Source organism: Sturnus vulgaris, chromosome 2 (assembly GCF_052056855.1).
Source record: "Sturnus vulgaris isolate bStuVul1 chromosome 2, bStuVul1.hap1, whole genome shotgun sequence".
In the NCBI taxonomy this organism is placed as follows: domain Eukaryota; kingdom Metazoa; phylum Chordata; class Aves; order Passeriformes; family Sturnidae; genus Sturnus; species Sturnus vulgaris.
In genome coordinates this window covers 90,211,125-90,235,653 of record NC_142244.1, presented here as the reverse complement: position 1 = coordinate 90,235,653, position 24,529 = coordinate 90,211,125, and the positions used below count along the sequence as shown (strand labels likewise).

General features: G+C 41.7%; 1 long non-coding RNA gene across 1 annotated transcript; it reads right to left on the bottom strand.

Moving 5' to 3' along the window:
• Nucleotides 1-4,460: 4,460 nt before the first annotated feature.
• On the bottom strand, nt 4,461-6,428 carry LOC148224891 (uncharacterized). Its single transcript, XR_015801989.1, has 3 exons — nt 6,365-6,428; nt 5,879-5,961; nt 4,461-4,588 (listed from the first exon to the last, which is right to left on the bottom strand). It is a non-coding gene; the product is annotated as an uncharacterized LOC148224891 (long non-coding RNA).
• Between the last annotated feature and the right edge of the window lie 18,101 nt (nt 6,429-24,529).

The window sequence follows — 24,529 nt, the reverse complement described above, 5'->3', positions numbered from 1 at the left end:
ATCTAGGATTTGCCCAGAAATAATCTTACCAAACGTGGCTGATAACCACAAATTGTTTTTCTGACTCTGAAGTATTATGAAAAAAATAACAGTCCTCTTGTTGCTCAGGTAGCCAGCATGCTGCACTAAAGCTAAAATCGTACTTGAGGTTTGGTTATCAGAAAGGAGAAAACTTTGATTCTCAAAGTCAGGAGTAGATGAGTGCACATCATAACAATGTTATGACCATTTAATCGTTTTTCCATAAGAAAAGATTAAAATGCCTTAGTTATGCTAGATTAAATGCTCATTCAATAATTGCAATGGACAGTATGCTTTCAGAGTAGGAGAATTAAATTAAAAGAAAGACAACTACTGAAAATGTACTAGTGGTAGAATTAGACAATGTTTCATCAGTCCCTGATGTCTCTACAGTAATGAACCTGTCAAAAGATAATAATATTTTAGTGAAAGGTGTGATTGGATGAGTCACATTATTTATTAACTGTTACCCTAAAATATCACTTTTGTCTTATTATTAAAGAATGGTTAGAGGGCAGCAGGGATGCCTGACATAAAGCATTAAAACATGGATTATGGCTATAACAGGCCATGAAGTGTATATGCTATGCTGTAAACTCTGTAGCACAACAGGCTAATACCTGGTGACTCAGAGCATTCGAGGAACCATAAACTAGCAGACTTTGTGCAAGGGCTTTGGATTGGTCTGATAATTCAGTAGTGTGTTTGGCTACCTTCCTGGAGCTACCTTTGTAAAAATATCTTAACTGTCCAGTTGTTACAACCTTAGATTCTAAATTTGATTTTCAAAGCACTGCAATGAAACATTTTCTTCTTCTGTTTTTTGTTTGGTTTGAGTTTTTTTAATTATGGTAGCAATGGTAGTAGGCAGGAGGGTGTTATGGAAAAAGGAGCTATACAGCAGCAGCAAACTCAGCAGAAAATCATCAGTCAGAGATCACAATAAGTTCTCTGGTATTCCCACACCACGTGCATTTTAATGCAAGTCCAGCCTAGGTCATCTAGTTGTATGGTAAAGAAGGGATCTCTATAAGTCCACTACAAAAGATAATAAAGAGGGGGAAATTACACAGTGGTGTTATGGATGAGAGCAAAAGAGCTATTATGAGATGGGAAAGATGTGGCCCCTATAATGAGGAGGCCATATCTAAACCACAGATAGTATGTACACAGAAAGTTTTACTCAAAACGTTCCATTCTTTGATTCTGTTAAAGCAGCAGGAGTGAAAAATCAGGAGGCCAGACTTTGGCAGCAATGCCTGACATTTTTACCAAAAAAAAAAAAAAAAAAAAAAAAAAAGAAGGCACAAATAATTTTGCATTTTTTAAATCCATATTTCCTTGGCTCAGCTCAGGATCAGCAATTACAAGTAAGATTCTGCCAAATCATATTTCCCTCTAGCAGTTGCTGGTTGCTCAGAATAATCCATCTTTCCTGCGGCTGTTAGACCACATCACACTGATAAAATGCAAGATGTGGCATTGTATATAAAAGCAGCTTTTAAACAGTAAATGTACAACCTTTAACTAAGCATATGAGCTTGCCTAAAACTTCATTCTCAAGCGAAATGTATCTTCCAGAAACTGTTTTAAGAGAAGACGGAAAGTTACCAATTATATACCAAGAAAAGGCTAGCCTTGTGGAAAGAGGAAAAGCTATTTAAAGTGAACTCATTCATTGATAAAAACGCAATTGCTCCTGTTAGACACAACTTGATCCAAAGTGCTTGATCCAAAGTGGGGTTAAATCCCTCATGTTCCTTGAAACACAAACTTTGCAATAAATCATGGGCAGGAGCAAGGTTTTGACTTTTCCCATTACTGCCATAAGAATTTCTGTTAAATGCATTAATTCAGGGCATAATAATGCAAAACTGGACAACACCAAACTGTCAAAGTCCTGCAAGTACACCTAAACTTTGTGTTTTGTTAGAAAGGTTCCTCATGAACAAACTGAAATGAATGACACACTGGGGCAGATACCAGAAGTGTGCACATCACCTCAGCTCCATCACTGAACCTCAGCACACCCTCTTGCCAGCCTCAGATGGGGCCTTCAGGGTTCTTAGAGACACATAACACATGCAGGCACATACACGCCCATGTGGAAAGAGAAAATCCTACAGAGTGTGTATTTACATACATAATTCTCATGCTTTAACATTGAGTAAATTCCACCAGATTTTTTTGAAATGAATTAATGTTATCAAGACCAAAGCAGATTCTGAGTTGCTGAGAAAACCCAAATCCTGGAGCTAAAGCTACATCCCTTTTTGGTTAAATACACAAACCTTGTCTTGGTTTCCTTTCTGTGAAAAACTGAAATCCTGAAAGGCTTCCTGAGTTGGTTCACACTTTTGAAATTGTAGCTGAATCAGTATCTGGTACCAGGTTCCTGCCATACTCGGAATGATCATGAAGACCTTTCCCATGACAAACCAAAGCTCATTGCTGCTGGAGAAATGGTCAAATATTTTTTACTGTTTGACTCTTCCAAGGATGATTACTGCCAACCTAATATGCAAATGAGAATATCAGAAATACGCAGATTATACATATTTAAACTCTAATACAGGATTACATGAAAGCACTTACTACTGCAGTGTTTGCCATTGACACAACTTCATTGAGATAACTTGGCTGTAACAACCAAGGACAACACACACACGATGATGCCCAGTTTCACAGGAGGGGAGGAGAATGGACACAAGCAAAGCAAATTTGTGATTGAGTGTAAAGCTGAATGAATGAACCATTGTCCAGAACAAACACACACCACAAAACACAAAGACAGTGAACATACCCTGCAATTTGGAGACCTCCCCAAATACACTGCAAATTACTCATCAGGAATTGGAGGTGTCTGAGGTGGTTTGTGCAAGGGCTGTTTAACACCTTATTTGCACCTTTACGGTTAGCAATTAGATGTTGTAAATGCCTATCTAATACTCCCACACATACCTCTACACAATTACAAGCATGCTCTTGTCCCTGGACCACACAATATCCTTTGGAAATAGATGCCTCAATGGAACAGAAGATAGCCCACTGTTCAGGTTTCTAGAAAATCAGTTAAAAAATAAGGCAGAGGAAAGATTTATTTTTCAGCTCACAATAGATGTACTATTTGTAAAATGGCAAAGTAGGAGTTAATCTAATTCCCTTAAGCTCCTTATGAAATGACAGTCCTTAAAAAGGTTGTACCTACACTTATAGCTAACGATGCAAGTTGCAAGGAAGTGGAGAATCAGGCCCACTTGATTCTAATCCTACTGAGTAAAATATATATTTGTACATTAATCAGAGTGCGCACAGAAATACCTATATAACAATACATAAGGAAATGAACGGATTAAAGCACAGAAAACTCCAGATGCTGGAAAAGATTTTGCGTCCTTATTTTTAGCAGTCAGCATCAGCAAGATTGTCTTTCAAAGGAAGGAGAGAAACTGACTTCACAAAGACACTTGCATTTCAGGTCAGCGGTACTTAGAGAGTATTTCTGTTCCCAGATGGCTTCCTGAGTATATTTATAAGATGCAGAAAAAAAGGACCTGCAAATATTTCCGCACTCACTGCATTTTAATCTGGACAAGGGATTAAAGGGAGGTGCTTCCCATTGCTTGCATAACAGTCACCGACACACTTCACATGCCCATGCCTGTCTGAACAATTTCCATGCCAAAAGGACAGAAGATATTTGGCCCTTGAAGCCCTACTGCAGGAACCACAGAAAACCAAAGGATACACATGCACATTGGTACCAAGGATCAGACACAAGTTATCGCCACTCTGTTATTTACTCCTGAAATTCTTTGCACAAGCAACAACAATGTACAATGATCTGATAAATAGTACTGCTTTTTTTTTCTTTCAAGGTCAGTTCCAAGAAACCCTTGCTAGAATCAGTTAATTAATTTCTGGCCTCTTTAACTACAGGGTATTTGAAGCCACATGTTATGAATCATTTTCAGTTGAGATATTAAAATCAGATTACAACAGAAAAGCCTTGTAAATATTTGCCTTCAAATGAGGCTAAGAATAAATATATATTCAGTAATTCATCCATATTTAGCAGATATTAAAGAGACAAAGCATAGCTTTAAATTCACTTATCATTTTATACAAAGAGGGGAAATATGAAACTTGGCTTGATTAGCTTGTTTCTTCCTATGCTTTGTAATACCTTATTAAAATTTGAACTTTGAAATTGATATTATCAGTCAAATAATGTCAGCAGAAATATTTAATCTGTGGTTAGAGCTTTATTAATAGAACTTTTATTTGAAGTGTTTTATGTCCAAAGAGGAAAAAAATAATAAAAAAGAAAGCCTGAAATGGACTTGGAAGGTTGATTTGACTTCACTGATCTCATTTTGAAACTCTACATAATGCGCTGCTAAAATCTGTAAATCTAGCTTCCCACATACACACACTTCAGACTTCCAAGACTAGAGAGCCCTCACTGAGTAATGTGCTCCTTTTTGACTGGCAGGTATTCAGGTCTTCGTGCAACACAGGGTTCAACTGGCCTTCCACATCAGCTGAACAAAGACTGTTGTGCTCACTGAAAAAGACACATAAAAGACATTTTCTCTCTTCCTCCCCCCTCATAATATTTTAACCATTAAAGAATGTCCATGCAGTATAGAAGGGAAATAGGGAAATGATCGCTTCTTGTCTGGTTTTGACAAATGAGTAGTATTAACTTATAAAATAAATTTGTAGACCTCTGATAGACCAAACCCCAAAATTAAATATAATTATTCTGACAAAAATGAGAATGACATTGCAGAGCCTCCAAGGGTGACATTAGAAATAAAAATCACTTCAGAATTTTGCTTATAGAGGAGCCACATTTATGGAAATCTGAGTGACTGTCATTCACAGTATTCCATTTTGTGCTATAGCAATGACATTGGAAATAGATTTCAGTTTCCCTGTAAAGTATCTTTTCATCTCCACTGACACATGCACCAAATACTGCAGAATGCAACCTATAAAGAAATATATATGAGAAATAGAATCATGAAGTCTTGCTGTGTGTTCTTGTTTTTCCAGTAAATATTGTAGTTGTCAGCCCTGTCAGTTATAAATTTACAAGGATGGGATTTATCTTGCAAAAGTGAGAGGGACAGAGAGGAGAGGAAAAGACAGAAGGAGGAAGGGAAGAGGAAGGAACAATAAAGGTGACAGGGAAGGAGAAAAATGGGAAAGGGGGGAAGGAAGGAAGGAAGGAAGGAAGGAAGGAAGGAAGGAAGGAAGGAAGGAAGGAAGGAAGGAAGGAAGGAAGGAAGGAAGGAAGGAAGGAAGGAAGGAAGGAAGGAAGGAAGGAAGGAAGGAAGGAAGGAAGGAAGGAAGGAAGGAAGGAAGGAAGGAAGGAAGGAAGGAAGGAAGGAAGGAAGGAAGGAAGGAAGGAAGGAAGGAAGGAAGGAAGGAAGGAAGGAAGGAAGGAAGGAAGGAAGGAAAGTGGGTGATGGGAAAGAAATAAGGCAAATGGAAAAAGGTGAGAGAAAAAGAAATCTGTCTAACTAAACAAATTTTAATATGACTCCCAATATTTCAGTGAGTATGGCAAGGAATAAAATGTTGATTTCACAGGGAATCTGATTTCAAAAGTGTTCAATAATCTTAAATTTATAATTTGAAAAATGCAATGCCTTTGTTCATTACTTTGTTACCACCAAAGTCTTCCTTATGTAAGGACAAAATAGAAGAATTCTGCATGAAGTCAAAAAGATCCCCACTAATGTTTCAGACTGGCTTTTTGTCACACATACATAGGTCCAGATATTTGATTCATACAAATCTACAGGTCATAGCTCTTAGGAACAAAAAAGGAAAAGATAATGCTCACCACTTCATCATGGTTTTATCAAGTCGAGTACAAAGCCTAAAATGTAGAGGTACTTGCAAAGAGCTGATCATCCTTCATCAAAACTGAAAACAAAACAAAAAGCCTTTCAGGTCTCTACCTCCCTGTTGATTTGCGAATGTCTGCCTTTGATAATGCTCCATTATACCGGCAGAGGTTATGGCATTATCCACTGTGAGCAGTTCATGAAGACAGGCACTAAAAAGAGGATTTTGAATTCTCTACTTGACGTTTTCTTTCATAATGAAATTTATGAAATGTGTTAGAAATCACTCTACAGTAGCAGGGTGAAACACATTGTTTCACTCCTGAAATCTTGACTGAAATCACACAGCCACAGTTGAATTTCTGTACATAGCAAAGGGCACTAAAAAAATTGCTTTTCCAGGACTATGAAAGTAACAGTGAGAAGGGGGAAGAAGGGTGCTTATTACAAGCATTAAGTATTAAAAGAAGTTATATGATTACCAAAGTTTGTAACAGGGACTCTGTTACACTGCTGGTGCTGTTTTACAACCAGTTTGCAGAAAATCTCCATGTCTAATGCTCTTCCTGGCTCTGCTCCTTTCACCCCTCAGCCCCATCCACAGGTGCTGGGTGTCATCCAAGGCAGGAGGATCACATGCCATCTGTGGCAACCCTCAGGAGACCTCGGTAGATAATTGTAGAAATTCACTTGGATTTTTATTTCAAGCAGCATTAACCCTTAGTCCCCTTCCTAACATTCCCAGTCAGTGAAAAAAATCTTTATTCAGGTATAAGGAAAAAAAAAAAGAAAAAAAAATTAAAAACCCAACAACAAAAAATACAGTTCCTGCCAACCAAACACTGATCAGAGGGAGAAGCTTTGGGTCCAACTGTGCCTCAATTTACAGAGACAACTTTTCACACCAAACAAGAAAAATAATAGAAAATTCAGGAGTGAAGGTTTCTGATTTGTGTCCCTTCAGCCCCAGTCTGTTCTCTTTTCGGTTTGGGGAATTTTTTTTTCCTTTTTGTAGCAATATTGTTTGCAACATAATAGATGCTACTGTTTGTAACTTTTATCCTGCAGAGTTTTCTTTGTCAAGACAATGACACTCACACTTTATTAGTAGACCTTAGCCGGGTGACATCACTAGTATAGTAATGCAAGGTTTGGTATTTTAGTACATTTATAACTGAAAAAAGGCTATCAGATTTGAGATTGATCACAAACAAAAGACCTGTTACACGAGATCAACTTTCTTTTAAAAGCATATATTACTAATGAATTTAGTTGAAATATTTAGATATTATTTGGTTTATCCTAATATCTTAATATTCACAACTTACATTTTATTTGGGTTTATATTTCTCCTATTTATATAGGAGAATTTGAAAACAACAGTAACATTAAATGGGAGATTGTCAGAGAGAAGCGTAGAATTTGTGTCACTGGTCTGCAGAAGAGGTTCTTCCCCGAAGAGTAACTGGAATTTTTCAGAGTCCTGCATCAAATTGGCAATAATATTAAATGGCAAGTGTTGCATGATTATATCAGCAATTCTCGTATTTTCTCTCCAGCACCCTAGTATACTGAATTAATTCAATATTTCCCTTGGGTTGGAGGGAGAAAATAGCATGAAAAAATGCAAAATAACATGCCACTATTTTTAGAAGGGGACTTATTTGTGGTGTTTTCTTTAGGACTGCAATCTCCTGAAGAGCCAAAGGGCACAGTTAGTTTAACAGGGTTTGTATGAGACAATGGCTCCAGTATACATCCTCTGGGCAAGTCGGCAGGACATAGCAACCAGCTGGGATGATCAAGCTGAAATGCACATGGACATCTCCCCTGAAAAGTAGCTGTGGTCAGAAAAGCCCACTTTCTCAGGCACACAGGGCTGACTGGGAATCATTTACGGCTGGCAGAGATGCAGTCGCCTCATCACGGACCTGACCTCAGATTTACCTCCCTTGTCCTTCACTGAGCCCATGGCAGGAGCCAAAGCAGACACACAGAGAACATGGTGGGAGCTGGAGATTTGGAAATGTGCTAGGAATGGCAGGAAAACTGAATTCTGAAGGAGACATGAGGCTGCTCAGGAAGGGAGGGAGGAAGGCAACCAGGCTGAGCCTTCCGTGCTGCGGAAGAGGAGCAGAGGAGGCTGCGTGTGTGCTCTTCCAGGAGGTATGCCAAGCATATGATTGCTGCTGATGGGGAAAGAGTTTCAGCGAACAAGCACATTCTTTGTGATGCAAAGGAGATGTTTCATTACAAACCGGTTGAGGAGTGTTTCTGGGGCTCTGCGGGTGCGTGGGACGGAGAGGCAGCATCCCGACCCAGATGGCGTGACCCAGCTGTCGAGGCACCACGGCTGCACGGGCCAGCAGCTGGTCTTCCGTGCAAAACACTGCACAGAGTCCACGTCTAAGTTTTTATATTTAAACCCTTGAATTTAAGTGTGTGGCCACTCTCAGAAGGAATATATCATACAGTCGCCCAGTGTGCAAGAATAGCTCAGCATTTAAAACAATATCTGAAACACATTTTAGGCAAGAAAGTAGCAAAATCACTCACTTCAGTACATGGCTTAGACAAAAACACAGACTGGCTGGCGTCTTTTTGGCTTATAATACCACCTACATGGCCACAGTGTGAACTTGCCCTGGCAAAACCCTACAATGCTCGGTTGGAAATGTTGTTGAGAAATCTTTAAGTCCCCTGAGGGGACTTTTGTTTTTAACCAGTTCAAAATATTTCTATCCAGCATTTCTGTCCAGTTCTGCAGTTTTCCCCTCTAATGACTGAAATTAGTGCACGGGGCCCAACTTTTTTGCTGCTCTCCTGCCATATGAAAATGATGCTGGTGTGTGCTTTGTGCTGCCTTTCCCCATCACCCAGTGGGTGAATTTTGTAGCCTGCCTTGTTAGTGGCACAGCAGGCCGCCAAAAGGAAACCGAGTTGTTTGTATGAGATGAGATGTTGGGCTGCCAACTGTTATAAATCTTGTGCTACTTACAGCTTCGGCTTTTCTTCAAGTCTACTCCACCCCCTGCTGTGGTTTCGACTGTTGGAGCAACATTAGGAGGCACAACTGAAAGCAGTAATATCGGCATTTGTGGGAAAAATAAGAGAAAATGTGAGGAACAAATGTTTCATTGCAAGAACTATATGCATAAGACCTGTAGCCGCAGACATTTGTGCTCTGTGACAGTGGAAAGGAGATTTGTCCCCTGCAATATTTACCTGTAGCTGTATACATTGCCACCAGCTTGTTTTGTAAGTGTAGCTGCTTGTAACCTTGCACGTGCTTCCCCACTGTCATATCATATTAAATGAGCTATAATTGTAGTCTATTAGAGTGCAATAACCTAAAAGTGATAGTGCATGACAGCACCTGTCAACACGTCATGGAGGATTGTACAGAATGCTGAATTATACCCATTTTATACCACATTAATGAGGCAGCTCATTCTTATCCAGTCATAAATAAACAGGTTTCAATTTCTTTTTTCACCATGAGAAGCTGGTTGGGTTTTTTTTTTTCCTTTTGCACAGAGAGCCACAGAAGTCATGATAGGGTGATCTATTGCCTCAAAAGGAAAATCAGAGTGTGGTCATTAATGACAGTGAGGATTTTATTTTTATTAATTGTTTATTAATCCATCTTGGTGTGACTGCTTCTTTCCAGTTGTTCTGGAAAAAATATAGAAACACACAACAAAACCCAATACTGGTCGTCCCTAATAAACTTGTAATATAAAATAAATTGCTTCAGCAGCACCCAAAGGACAGAGCGATACGGGGCAGAAACCTGATCCCCTTAAGATCAATGGCTGTTCTGGCTCTGGCTCTCCCTCATAAACTCTTTAAGTCAGGTTTGAACTGGGAATGGGTAGAGAAAAAAGGAAAATGACAGTAGGGGCGAAGAAAGAGAATGAGAGGCTTTCAGACAAATCAAAAGAAAAGCAAATGTATCAAAGCACATGTATAGTGCCCATTATTTTCCCTAACCTAACTAGATCACGGCGCCTTCATTTCGGAGAGCTGCTTAGGCTTCAGAGCCATAAAAAACTGCCTGTGCTCTTCTGCTGAGCCCACGTGAGGAGAGCTCCATCCAGTCCCTGTGAGTGAGCAAATATCTCATCCCTGACTCAGACAGAGGCCCTGGGCACAAAATACACCAGGTCAGTGATTCTGAGAGGTGGTTGTGAGAAGGATGGTCATGTTAGACAGCTTCTTTCCTTTTCTTGCTCAAAGTTACTCAGCTAATGTAAGAAGAAGTGATCCATTCAGGAAGTTTTAGGTGTATATATAAAGTATAATGTGCAGAAATAAAGCACACTTAAGAGAGACAACCCATAAAAAGTAGACGGTATTTATAAGGGAGAAAATATTTTCAATGCAATGAATATTAAAGGGCTGGAAGAAACTGGCTACCAAAGAAAATGAACACTAAGTTCTGATCCTTTGCCAGGCATCTCCCACAGGGTCTGTGTGATGGGTGTCTTTTTCGGCTCCTGGGAAACAGCCTCTGCTCCTTCTTTGATCTTTGAACTGTTGCAGGAAGAAGAGCAAGCTTGAAAGCACAGCCCACAGGAGGCACGCCAGCTTTTCCTTAGGAAGTGAGAAAGAGAGATCCAGCCTTGGGAGCTGACACCTGGGCAGCCAGCGTGACCAGACAATGATCTCACCCACCTTCAGTCCACACAGGACCCCCAAACCCCCTCTGCACCTCGGGTAAGCATCAGCCTGGGATGGTGACTTTGGAACTACGGGGAAAACTCGTGGTGCTTATCTGAATACTCTGACACCACAGGCTATTTGATTCTTTTTTTTTTTCCCCCTCAGGACTGGTGATGGGTAATTTTGCCAGTAGTGGGTGTTATGGACTGCTTAAGTAAAACTTTCATCATTTCTCAAGCCTTATTTACATTATTCATTTATTACTTAAAAATAAAAAACTAAATTATTTCTTCACTTGAATATTTTTCCCTCTAATCTTAGCTTCATAACAGAGGACTAGATTTAGAATTTTGCTGTTCATGTCCAAAAAAAGTAAGTTTAAAATCGTCATTTGAAAATCAAGCCATCATTTCCTCAGAATTTGTTTACAACATACTTTCCAACAAATGCACTGTCCTGTAAAAGAAGAGTAGAAGGACAGAGGGAAGCAGTGTTGTTAGGTACTAGGCAAACAAGTCAGGTCAAAATTTTTCCTGAAATTTACTTGATTTGGCTAATAATTTTGACTGAAAATTACCATTATTTAAAAAAAAAAAAAAAAAAAAAAAAAAAAAAGAGAGAGACAGAAATTATTTTCATATTTTCACAATATTTTTCACATATTTTCAAAAAATTATTTTTTGTTCAAAAGTTATTTGTAAACTTCTCTAAATTTAAAATGCACTTAACGAGCATTTCGATTCCTCCAAATAAATGAATCATTAGCTTTGACTTCAATCCCAAATCATTTTCCCTAACTTTTTTTTTTAATTTTTCCGAGAAAGCCAATAAAATTTTATGCTTCAGGTCAATCCAAAATGAATGGTTTTTTTCTTCAGTTTGACCAGTGAACTGAAAAATCAATTATTCACACAACTCCTCTTTAAAATGGCTTGGAACCCTCTAATTGTGCATGTAGGCAGTTACTTACTGTGTGATCTTATTACTGCTCTCCTAATTCTTGCTCTTTTCCCGCCTAGCTTTGTTGTGTTTTGTTCTGTGTCAGACCACAGACTGTTGCAGTCAGACATTTTTGCCTTCCTGACATCTGAGGTATGTGTGCAGGGCAATTATTCCTGTACCAGTGGTACATAAGCAGCACAGGGCTGTGTCCTTCACATGCCCATCAGTTCTCACTGGCATCTGGGTGCCTTCCTGACAAGTGACATCCTCCCCAGTACACAGGATTCATGGTCTTCTATTTTCTCCTGGAATTAATAATTCCAAATTAACCATTGCAAATTAACCATTTAACCTTTCCTAGCTGGCCTGTCCACTGCCATTTGAACTGGAAGCCAATTCAAAGAAGAGAACACAACAGAAGTCTTTCAATTGTCCACAGCAGAGGGAGAGCTAAGTGTTTGATTTCCAAACTGGAAAGCAGGTGAGAAGCACCAAATGATGGAGAAGATTGGAAGAGTTTGGTTTCTCTCTGCTCAACAATGTCAGCAAAGCAAGAATAGATTAATGAACAAGTGTTTCTTGCTGTCAATATTACTATCAGATCACTCAAATATATCTTTATCTTCCACTGTCTTTTCCAGATTTTTGCTGTTTGATTTATTAGTAATTTTTTTATTATCTTTCCTTTTAAAAGAAACATGTAGTAGTGTTTTCTGGTCTCTGCTTCAACCAGTCTGAGTTTATTTCAGGGACTTACATCTCGTTTACAGTGTGGCAGTAGAGGTTTCTTTGCATCCTAAGAAGAAAATTTGAACTGAGATGCATTGTAAAAATGCCTGATTCCTCCTCAAAACAAAATGGATATTTCACCTTGACCCAGACAAATGGCAGATGTTGCCAAACACTTACTGTAGCAAGCAGAGACAGAGGAGAATGCAAGGTTTGTTCATACACTGCCCTCAGATGACTATCAATCATTCATAAATTACTCCTATGTTGTTTTGATTTTCTTTTCTCTTTAATGATTTTTAGTGTCCTTATAAAGCACCAGTGCATCTCTCTTCACCCCAAACTAACAATGCAGTTGTAACAAATCTTCCTTCAAACATGATGCACAGTCTGCAATACATGTTTCTCTCTGAAAGGGGACTCTCTGGAAGCTTATAAAACAAGAACCTTTCTATTTTTAAAATGTTTCCCATATATCCTCCGGACATATAAGTCATAGCTCCCTGCCTCTGTGAATGACTGAAGCCAACCAAGAATCTCTGCATTAGGCTGCTGTGAATCTCACTGCTATGAAAAACTCTGGTAGGGATGACAGTGAGTGATCAGCCGGAAGCTTTCACAGAAATCCTGATGCTAGCCTGTTTTCCAACAGCAGAGAGCTACTATTTAGATCTTTAGGATCCTAGCTTAGAAGGAAAAAAATGTCAAAGATGGCCAAAGAAAAACCAACCCAAGTCCAGACTCCCCAAGAGTTTAGTTCTAAAGAAGACTTCACATTTTTGGTGTTAGTCATGGCCTCCTGAACCTCGGGTGCAGGCCAGAGTCTGGCACAGAGCAGAGAGAACCTGACAACAGGACCCCAAGGGACAACTCTGGGAGCAACAACCTACATCACCAGCAGAAAACCACACACCATTTCGCATGTAGGGAACACACACAAATTGTACCTACTTAATTAACTGTACTTCGCAGTTCTATATTATTAGCTGCTGGGGGCAACTGGTGCCTTGGCACTGCAGTTGGTGTGGATTGCATCCACAGCCTGAGCCTGCTAACTGAGCCTGAGCAAGTGACACAGGTCGGCTGGCTGATGGCCCAGGCTCCACCACACAGCGAGCACAGTGTCCCAGGGTCTTCTGCTGGACACCCAGGACAATGATGCAGCACCACCTCTGTAACCTGTGCACCAGGAACACCTTGCCAAGCACTTGCTCATTACACGAGATCAAATTTGACACTTGGTTTGCAGAGGCTGTGCTGGGTACAGAAGGAGGCTTCCTTCTCCTCGGCTGCATTTCTAAATGAATCTTTATCTGACACCCAAGTACCACCCACATTTGCGAGCTGACACCCTGCGTCATGCTCTGCTCTCAGTTTTGTAAATTCCATTAAGACCCCAGGGACAGCCAAAGTGCAAGACCAAACAGATCTGGGGGCCTTGTTTTGGAGTTTGCTGGTGGTTTCTGCTACTCTTTTATGCCAGTGGAATTTAAAAAGATGAGTACAAATGATACAGACTTGTGTAATGCTTGACATCAATTTCTTCAACATCTGAGCTCTCTACAAAAGAAGTTTGCAGTTTAATTAGAATGGCTTACATCCAGCAACTGTATTCAGAATAAACAAAAATTAGAACATAGGGATATTTTCTTTCCTGGAAGTGTCTCAAATAGGGAGAGGGAAGAATTTATTTACGTTCACACATTGTGACTTTGTTTTAGAAGCATACTGCCAGGGCAGATACTTGTGGCTAGAGGCCAAGGGGAGATCCTGCAGGCTAAGTTAGATGGGGTCCTTGTTGTCCAGTGTACTAGTGGGAAAAGGAGAGGCTGATATTAGGCCTCTGTCCAAAACCCTTTTTTATATTGTGGCCCAACAGGAAAAGGTATGTGAAGTCTGTCTTCATAGATGATTTCCTATCTTTTGAACTCCTCTTCTTGTTGAAGGTATCGTGGCTAAATCACATTAGCTTTGATCTGAGCTTTTCCCAACACCCCATAAAACAGATCTTTGCATACCAGAGCATGAACAACAGCAATAAAAGGGGTGCACTTAAGTGTAGGATTTTATGGATCCATCTGCCAAGCATTTCTTCACAAGAGGAGAAACACATTATGAGTCTAAGCAGATGCCAGGTCTCACCAAACTGTTCATTGACAGCAAAACATCAAGCCATAGCTATAATTGCCTGACCCGGTTGCTACATGTTGGAGATGAATCTGAATAAGTCACTGATGCACTGACTCTGAGGGAGCACTTCAGGGAATGGAGATGTGAGGAGATGATGCTGAGGGCACTCAAGTCCTTTCTCTGTTTATCCTTGACCAAATATGGTCCTTACTAGCAGAGTTATCTGAGTTTCTGAGGATGCAGAGGAGGGAAAGATGTACACAATATTTATAATCAGTTGAGGAGATGTCACATTCATCTTGTTCACATGCCTGATCTCTGATCAGAAGAATAGGGATTGCTTCTGCACAAAACTGGTAAATAGATGCAGGAAAAATAAAGACACTGTTCAAGGATATGGATAAGCAAATATGACCCCACATTAATAGAATTACAGAGTTATTTTAGCTGGAAGGGACATTTGGAGGTCATCTGCTCTGATTACCTTCTCAAGACTGGTCTTGCTTTGATGTTAGTAAGTCAGACCTACCATAGCAAGAGAGTTCAACCAGTCATAAAGGACAATATGGATTTTAGAGCCCTGACACCCTCAGTCCCCCTGAACACACAGAAGTTGTCTGGGTTCCTGGGGAGAAGCCACAGATGGACAAAGGGCCCGTGCAGTGTTTGAGCTGCTGCATAGCACTTATTGAGCGTTCCCACTGGGATAAAACTCTTAAGAACTGGGTCTACCTCAGCTTTCCCAGCAAGCGAGGTGATCCAAGCCAGGCCCAATGTTCACATCACCAGTGTGTTCAGAGAGTGTCTAAGAAGAACTTTCTGTGAGATGGTGAATTCCCCTCTGCCTCTTCACATAGTCTGTGTTTGTTGTCACAGAAATCATACCGTACAAAGGTACTCTGGGGTCAAGAAACGTGTGAAATATCTCCAGATGAGTGCCCTTCCCACTGTCTCGCATTCATTCTTTTCCCCCCTTCTCTCTTCCCCCATTGCTTTTTCTCATGTATAGACCCTCAGTATTGCTTGGGAGAGACGACCATTTGATTTCTACCTTCCCAGGCCTCCAAACACCCTCCCAGCTGCAAACACAAGGGCAGAGCATGAGCAAGCACTTGCCAGAAGGGCCCATGCCCTTAGAGAGAGAGAGATTTTATTTGCATGGACTAAAGCTCCCGCTGCACACCTAGGTGCTAGAAAAACCTGACCACTCAAATGTTTGTGCAAAGGGAATAAAAGGAGCACAAACGTGATCAGATGGAATCACTAGCTAGCTTTAGCAAACATGGGCTCTAATTAATTTTTTCCTCCCATTGTTTACCCAGCTTTGTATGTAACTGAGAGCTGAACCGGGCTTATCAGTAATTACCAACAGTTCTGGAAACTTTACACGTTATTGTGCTGCCTTACGACACAGGGTAGTTAGTGATCCATGAAGATGGGTGTCTCTGCATTCATTGCTAAGCAATGCCTTTTAAAAAACCAAAATCTCCCCCAACCCGCTATTATGGTTGCTGCAACGAAAGGGAAAAAAGGAGAGAAAGTGGAGGGTGGCAGCGCGTCTGCTTCAGATCTAATTATGAAAGTTTCCGGGACACAGTGGCATGCTACCTCGGCAGCAGTGTCAGAGGATGCTCCGCCTGCAGCCAGGCTTCCTTCCCAGCCCTGGAATTGCATTTTCCCATTCCATAGTGACACCTGCTGGGAGCAACTGAGCGGAGACTCCCCTGCTGCTCCGCTTGGCAAGGGGCTGAGCAGTGCAAAATGAAGGGTCTACGGCAATCAGGCAGATTGATTCCCCTCCTTTCCTTACAGATTGAGCTAGGCTCTTATCAGAGGGAAAACGGATGTCTGCAGCATGATTAATGCTCAGAAACACCCCACATGAGCAGCCCCTGAGACAAGACACTGGAGCATCAGCTGTAGGCCTGCAGGAGAAAGGAGTGGAGAATATCAGAGGGCTGTTTGCATGCAGAGGGCCAAATTTAGCCCATGTAGCAAGGAGGTGAAAGCAGGGTTGAATTTTTCCCCTTTGAAGGAGCTGAAAGGTCATATGAAAGGAAAGGCCATGCTCCACTTGCTGTTTGCTTACAGTCTTTCTGTAAATATTGAGCAGTGCAAGAAGAAAAAATCTTGGGCCAATACCTTTGGTCCGATTCAATATGGTCATTGTTATGGCAGCCCAAACTGTGGCTTCTCTGTGCTTTCTATTCTCCTTTCCTCCTGAGGATTTCACTGCTTCTGCCCAACATTTAGATTTCATCATGCCTGGCATGTGGGCTGCAATGAATGCATGCAATAACCGGGGAAATGGAAAAATCTTGCCCTAACCCTGCACTTTCCTTTCCCCCTCTCAAAGCTGAAGGGAAAAGACAACTCAGGAGGAAAAGTGCCAAAATGTTTTAGAAATAAACGACAGACACCAGAGTCATCACACATTTTCCTAGGCAGGATAGTAATTTCTGTAATGTATTTTTAACCGTGAGGAGTGATGGGAGGGAAGACACTTAAATCTAATGCAAATGAAGGATTTGTCAGTTACGCAGTTCGTATAATGTCATACGTAGAAAATGTTATAAAAGTGGAGGGATTATGGTGAGGAGAGACATTTCTAAAATTGGAGGCCTCCTTTTAGGGCTTTAGCCCCCTCACTCTTTCAGATCACTGGGAACGCTTTCCTCCAAGGAAGGGCAGGAGTCTCTCTCAAAAACTGTGACAGCTCTCTAAGCTACATGTTACTTAAGAAACTTCAGTCTCCTCACTGCTACCTCTTCCAGTTTTTGCCAACTGCTGCTTCTCCTTATTTCAGTTCTTCAGTGATCCCCAACCACTTTAAGCACAGCAGGGCAGTTTCCAAATTCTTCCAGGCTATTTCCTTCCTCCCTTCAAGGCAATGGCAGCTTCTGTGACCAAAAACCTTATCTAATATGGAGGCTTTCCGCTGTTTTGGTTTTGATTCCAGATTGGATTAAAGGTGCTAGAAACAGGACCATTTGTCTGGCTGATGCCAAGTGACAGCATCAGTTTATAAGCACATCTGGAATTTCTTCGCAGCAGTGGTTCAATAGGGTTAATTGCACTGACCTCATTTATAAAGCACTTTGAGATCTTATGAATGAATATAAGTGTTTAAAAAAACCCCAATGTATTATAGTTATTAATATGTATTACTCTCATGGATAATTATTTAAGCAAGAAATTATTGAGGCAGCCATTTACTGCGAAAAGTAGAGCAGCACCACAGTCACAGGAGCCTGGCAGGCTGGAAAGAGCTTTTAGCCCAGCATTTGGGGCCGTCCTGCCCCACTAATGGCCTTGGTTAAGGCTTCCGCGAGGGGTAAAACGTGCTTAAGTGTATTAGCCTCTACTCGCTGAAGGCTGACAGACGTGAGACCCTCAAAATAAACGGGGAGGCCGAGATGCCTTTAAATGGCTAAACCGCGAGCTCACAGCACACGCCGAGCCGCGGGAGCAGAACAGCCGGGCTCTCATTAGCGCTAACAAGCCGCTTTCCCGGGAAGCGGCTCCCGGCAGAGCTCCTTTCGAGGGGAAATGAAGCCCCCCGGTGGCTGCCGGCCGCCTTGCAGCCCCGGCTCCCGCACCGCTCCCGGGACCCTGCTCCCGCACCGCTCCTGCACCGCTCCCGTACCGCTCCCGCACCGCTCCTGCACCGCTCCCGGGACCCTGCTCCCGCACCGCTCCTGCACCGCTCCCGCACCGCTCCCGGGACCCTGCTCCCGCACCGCTCCTGCACTACGTCCGCACCGCTCTCGGGACCCTGCTCCCACACCGCTCCCGGGATCCTGCTCTCCCGCCCGGCTCCCGGGACCCTGCGCCTCGGCCCCGCTGCCCCGTGGCTCTGCTGGCCACCCGCGGGCTCGCCCCGGCCCGGCCGGCCCCACGGCTCACCCAGCAGCACGGCCCCGGCCCACACATGCCCTCGCCAAAACCTGGCCACCGTCCTTCCCCAGCCCGCCGTGATGAGAGGCCAAGTGAGAGCAAGCACCTCTGAGCCGAGGGGTTTCCGTGCTGTTTGTAGCAGGCTGCACTGGGGGACGACGTGAATGTCACCCGTGTTCACTCTTAGATAAACAAAAAATACAAATCTCAACAAACACGACGCAGATTCTCCCTTTCACAGAGGAAGAAACTGGCGGGTCTCCCAGCCTCATGAGGGGAGAGTTTGGTTTTGCCAACCATTTGTCTTAACGCTGGAGTAGTTCAGACGCTGATACAGTACGAGTGTTCTTTCCAAATTTAAAAGCCACACCTTTGGCATTCTTCACTGGCAGGATCCAAGTGCACTGAAAAGCTGGTGTGGGCCAAATGCTTTTTGATAAATTGCTCCCTCAAAGAGCTCTATCTTTTTCTGTTATCGTGCAGATTTTAGACAATTCTTGCATCGACCGGTATTCCTGCATATAGGCATACTGGCAACAACTGAGCAGGTAGTTCGTGTGGGCTGGAATAAGGATCTGACCAAATAACCCAAGCAAATGGCTGAACAGGGAGTTTCAGATACCAAGATGTAGGGCCTTAGCTTCTAACTGGGGCTTCTGCTTTGGACTCTAGGTCATTAATTTCTTCCTACTCTGACTGTGGAAACTCTCAATTAAATTAAAGAGCCCATAGCTGATTCATGCAGAGTCTTCAATGGATGTGTTAATTTCACTGGAGCAGCGGAGATACGGACACAGATTACCAAGGGCAATCTGAAGAGTATTTCACTGCCATTGAAATATGCATAGAGTTTGTTTGGGTTCTTTTCTGCTGAGAAGAAAATGTCAGACTTTTTTTACAGCAATTCATAATTGGAATATAATTACTTAATATTCCCATACATCTGAATTACAAGTAATGCTTCTTATTGCAGAAAGGTTATCGAAATAGTCACTGTGTGAATCACAGGTTAGACTTATAAGAGGGTCTTATGCAATAGAACAAACTGTCACCATCCTGTCTGTAAGTGTGTATGTCACTGCCTTGTGACAGATTTCTATAGGATCATTTGTACAATAAAGTACTCCTAGGTTTTTATTAGAGCTAGAAAAACTAAGCTGATAGGAGTTAGTTGGTTTTTTTTAGTCAGGCTGGGACTTTTATTTTCTGATAGATTCTAGAAGCAAGTGCCTTCCATGGATTGCATTCTCTGTAGATACAGAGAGTAGCCAGAAGAAAGGAAATTTTCTTCTAAGGAAATATGAAACTCTGCACAGCTTTCTGTAGTAGTGTATCAATCCAGCTAAAGAGCTAAATCCACATACCACATTCTGTCCTGAATCACACCAGTCTCATTTCCCAGGTACAACTAACACTGGAGAAACCCACAAAGCAATGGTGTATTGTGCAACTTCAAAAACATGACAAGCATTTGGAGCTACAGTGATAGGACTGCAGCACTGGTACACTGGTCCTTGTTTCTGTGGGAAGGCAATGAGTGTAATCCAGGTTATTTTTCCCCCTCTCTCTTTGGCCCACTCCTCATCTTGCACACCACAGGCACAGCCACCATCAGCTGGCAGAGCACAGTACTTAGCTAATTTTTTCAAGTTAGTTGTCCACATGCACTGCCACACAGACATGTCTTGGGACTGCTTTCTAAGGTGTCCCACTTGTGGGTCCTGGAGCAGCTCACAAAGCTCTCCGGGCTCGTCTCAGCACCAGGCACATGCAGGACTGTTGTGTGCATGGCACAGCACACCAGTGCCTCGAAGGATGAGGTGCTTCAAGGGAAGCTTAACACTTCCCTCCCTAAAGCCTGCTTCTGAAAGGCTGAAAGGGTACCCTTGTACTGGATTATGTGATGTACATGCCAAGGAACCAAGCTACTTAGTACTAGTCCCAGAACATACAGGAATATGCTGTACATATTGCTTTGACTAGCAACTTGTTATTTAAAGTTCAGGGCAAAGATTTAAACCCTGAAAAGGTTTTTTCATAATTGCAGGGGAGAGGGGAGAGGGAGGATGATGACGTACTAATGGGCAGGATGTCAGAAAATAGGAGTAAAAAAAGGATTACATAAAAAATTTCAGTTTCCTAATCAAGACTCACTGGAGCTTCTTTTCCATGGAAAATTCTCCTGTTCTCCATTAGAAGAATAGCTAAATTCCCTACTAAACGCAGCATATGTATTGGCTAATTCTTCTTGGGACTAGATTTTCTTGCTTTTGTTCAATGTTTTATAAAATTCAAGATTAGGCTTATGATATTAAGAGCAGGTTTCAAATCTATTTCATATCTCATAAAGATATCCTCTCCTGATACAAAATCTCACTCTGGACCAAATATGAGAAGACAAAATTAGTCCTTTTCAAGACAGAATCATCAAAGATCAATGACCATCAAAGAGCTTTACTTGGAGGAATAAAGAAAGAGGCCAAATTTCAAGATAATGCAGAGTCAGTGAGACTGGAGTGCTTGAAGCTGCTGGAATTTTTTTAAGTCATTCACAAATACTGTATCTACCCTTGACAGGTCATTTAATTCTATTTAGCACTTTTTATTCTCTGTGGTTTATAAGCTCTTAAGCAAATGTAAGAGGGAGGAAAAGCTAACGTGTCTGATAATACACTATATCAGGCTGACAACCTAACTGAATTTCCCCTGTGGTGCTAGCAAAATGTTCCAAAAAGTAATAACGCATAAAAAAAAAAAAAAGAGAGAGAAAAGGAGAAAAGGGGGGGGGGGGGGAGGATCATAGAGATCATGCCGTCACATTTAATTTCAGAGAACAAAACCTGAAGCTGATTTCTCTTTAGATCAGTTGTATACCAGTTGGAACATGGGTGCCTAGCACTGCGACAGAGTAATATGATCTGAGCTTTAAATAGCTGCCAAATAACCATGTGGTGGCTGGCAGCATTAAACGTGTTGCAACGAGAATGATCTGTTTCAAAGTAAAGCCACATAACAGAGGATTAGTCAATCTGATGTGGTATAGAAGAGGAGGGGGGAACGTTTTTCATTATCCTTCTGGGTTTCTTTCTGGTTTAAATGTGTTTCCAACTCAAAGATGCATTAATTTAAGCTCTTAACTGGTTTAAAACCTGAACCATGTCCAGGTCATTTCAGATAACATCTCCTAAGATACCCGGGTGCAAGGTGGGGAGTAACAGTGTGACAAATGTGAAGTAACACCAGTGAGACTGTTCCCTCGATTTAACCTAGTACAGAGTGGCTGCCTCTCAGTGTGAAAGGCACCTTCCCTGTGCAAAGCCACTCTCCACCTCCCACCCCGCTATCATCCCCCCACCTCCCTAGTTTGTACCAAATGCATCCTTGCCGGATTTTAGGAACAGAGAAGGAACAGATCTACAGCAAGTAGTTACGTGGGGTGATTTGTACTCCAAGCCCTCTCCTTATCCTCACAGCAAAATGTGGAGCCTTGTAGTGCTCCATGAAGCCCTTCTGGGCTCTTTGGGACATAGGGGAAAATCAGAAGTTTGGAGATGTCTAATACAGGAATTACTGCCAGCCCTCCATTACTTATCACCTTCAAGTCAAATGGCTCTCCTGACCACTATTGTAATTATGTCTCCTGGGTAGATAAGTCGCATAAGGACTGTGTCCTGGTTTAGGAAGTCACCCCAAGACAGACTGGAAAGACAGACCAGTTTTGGTCTTAAACTGATAATGTGAGTGAGAGACACAGAAGGAAAAGTGGTGCTGTAAGTACTTGCGATTCTTCATCCCTTCTGTCACTTTTGATTATAGATGACTGACTTCTGTTTTCAATTTCAGTGTCTCCACCAACTTCAGCTGCATCAGTTCAGACTTACTGTAAGTTAACAGCAGAATTTCATGTGAACATACTTTATCTAGCCTTCACTGGCTGGGAATCATACTGCCAAAAGGACAAATAGGAACAGGAGAGCCAGAAGAGAGCCAGCTGCCACATCAGAAGGTAAATAGCTCATTTAAGATGTTCAGTGTGACTTCTTAAAAGATAATAAGCACAACATACTTCACAGCCAGGATTTTGCAGGAATAAAGACAGCAATAGACACTACTTACAACTGTCCTACTAGCAGTTTACTAGCACACTACAGAGTACAGTCTTGGTGGCAGCAAGTAGGCACCTTGTGGAGAAATAAAGCAGATTTTTTTTTTAAATTTCCTCAGAGGAGAACCCTGGTTTAGCTCATTAATGTAAATGCCAATAAACAGCCACAAATTTAATGAAGGTCAGCTCCAGTGAAACCTACAGCAGCCATCCAAATGAGTAAAAATCATAAACTGGGACAAATCCTTTTCTGACTGGTCTTGTCTGCAGCTGCCTTTGCCACATTGCATTGGTGCATCCCCTAGGGATCAACAACAGCTGCACAGAGGGCTGGCAGACGGCATCAACACAGGGACACTCACCTCTGTTTTCCTCCCTCCTTTCTCACCTCCTTCTCCTCATTTTCACACTGCCTCCTTTGTGGGCAGTCATGGCCCTTGCCATGTTTGCACTGGACAAATGGATGATTTACAGATTGAAAGTAATGAGAAAATGCTTCTTATTTACTCTTCTTCCTCACTCTTCCAAACGCATTCCTTAAAAAATAAATCTCTTTTCTTACAATATGATCACAGGCTATTAAGCCAGCTAGGAAATTATTAAGGATAAAAAAAACCAACCAAACTCCCAAACTCCTATGGATTTGTGAGGAACACAGTTCTTTGACCAATTTCACAGAATATTTTTATTAGCGTATTTAATCCTCTTTACAATATTTTATTCAGCTCTCATGAAAATCCCTGCATCCCTGCCAAGGATTTTCTAGACAAAAGCATATCTGGAAGAATGCCATAAAACAAGTCTCCTAAGCTGGCCTGTCTTCCCAAGTTCTTACAAGCACATTCCCCTGCACATTGCTCTTTAATGAAATCAGAAGAACAAGAGTTAAACTGTGCTTTTAGGCAATATCCATTCAGAAATGCCTCCCCACCACCCTTAACATCATTCCTTGGTCTGCAGCAACTACTTATTCCATATCATTTGCTTACTTACATACATTTTTTGGAGGAAGCAAACAAACTCCACCATTTCAGGAGGAACCTGACTTTCAGTTCTGCCACTAAGTGGGAATCCAATTAAAGCAAATTGATAGAACTACAGACTGCTGCCAAAGTATGAGTTAGAGTGAAAAATTTATGAAGACTCAAGAAATTTCTACTGATATTGGAAAGGCTTCCAGACATTTCCAAGGGAATTCTCAGAAACATCTTGGTTCTCAACGGCCACTACATCCACAGTCTGATCCAAAGGGCTGCCTCCAAGAGAGGATATCTTGCACACAAAAAGTGTAACTAATTTAGCTGCATAATGGAGAGAGTTCTGAAGATGCACATGGGCTGAATTAAGGGCGCCATGGGAGCCTTTGGCTCAATCCTTGCAGAGTTTATTAGTTGCTGCTGCACACATGGTTGGGTTTGCTGGAAGAGGTCCAGCTCTGAGGCACCTCCCAGTTCCTCCAGCTTCCAAAACCTGCAAGAAATTGGTTCAAGCATATTGCTCCCTCTAAGCTCTTGTGGAGAAGGACTCTCCCCTGCAGAGAAGCAGACAGGGTTTGGGAGGGGACACCTAGTCAATAACTTTTGATTATTGAGTTTACCTTCACAATTACCAGTGAGTGTCCTAGACTGTAAAGAGGGCAAATTCCAACAGAATGTATTATTTGAGAAACAGTATGTGCTTGTGTAATTAAGGGCAGGAATATAATACCATATGTACAACGAGCAGGGTTAATTTCAGCATTTCCTGACTAACCAACAGCATTATGGTGTACCCCTAATGTTCTCCGGATGGCTATCATTTATGTGGGGTTCATATATATATGTGTATGAATATTTGGTTAAAATTCACCCATCATACTCTCTGACAGTAATTAAAAACACTGTGTTATTTGCCAATAAAAATATTTTTGTGGATTGGTAATTATTCTAAACCTCACAGTCTCAGCTTCCCTACCTCCCACTCTTGTTGTCTTCCTGTTCTATAATGTATAACATTAATCTTGATGAGGGAAAAATAAATAAGTAGCAGGAAAGGCTGGAAAGCTTCCAATCACAAAACTTCCCAAAATGGAAGTAACATCCAATCTGGCCCACCACATCTTCTCTGTGGGCATTCCTTTCCTGCCTTTTAGCAATGCTTTCAGTATTCATAACAGCTGTGGAATTAAGCATTATGAGCA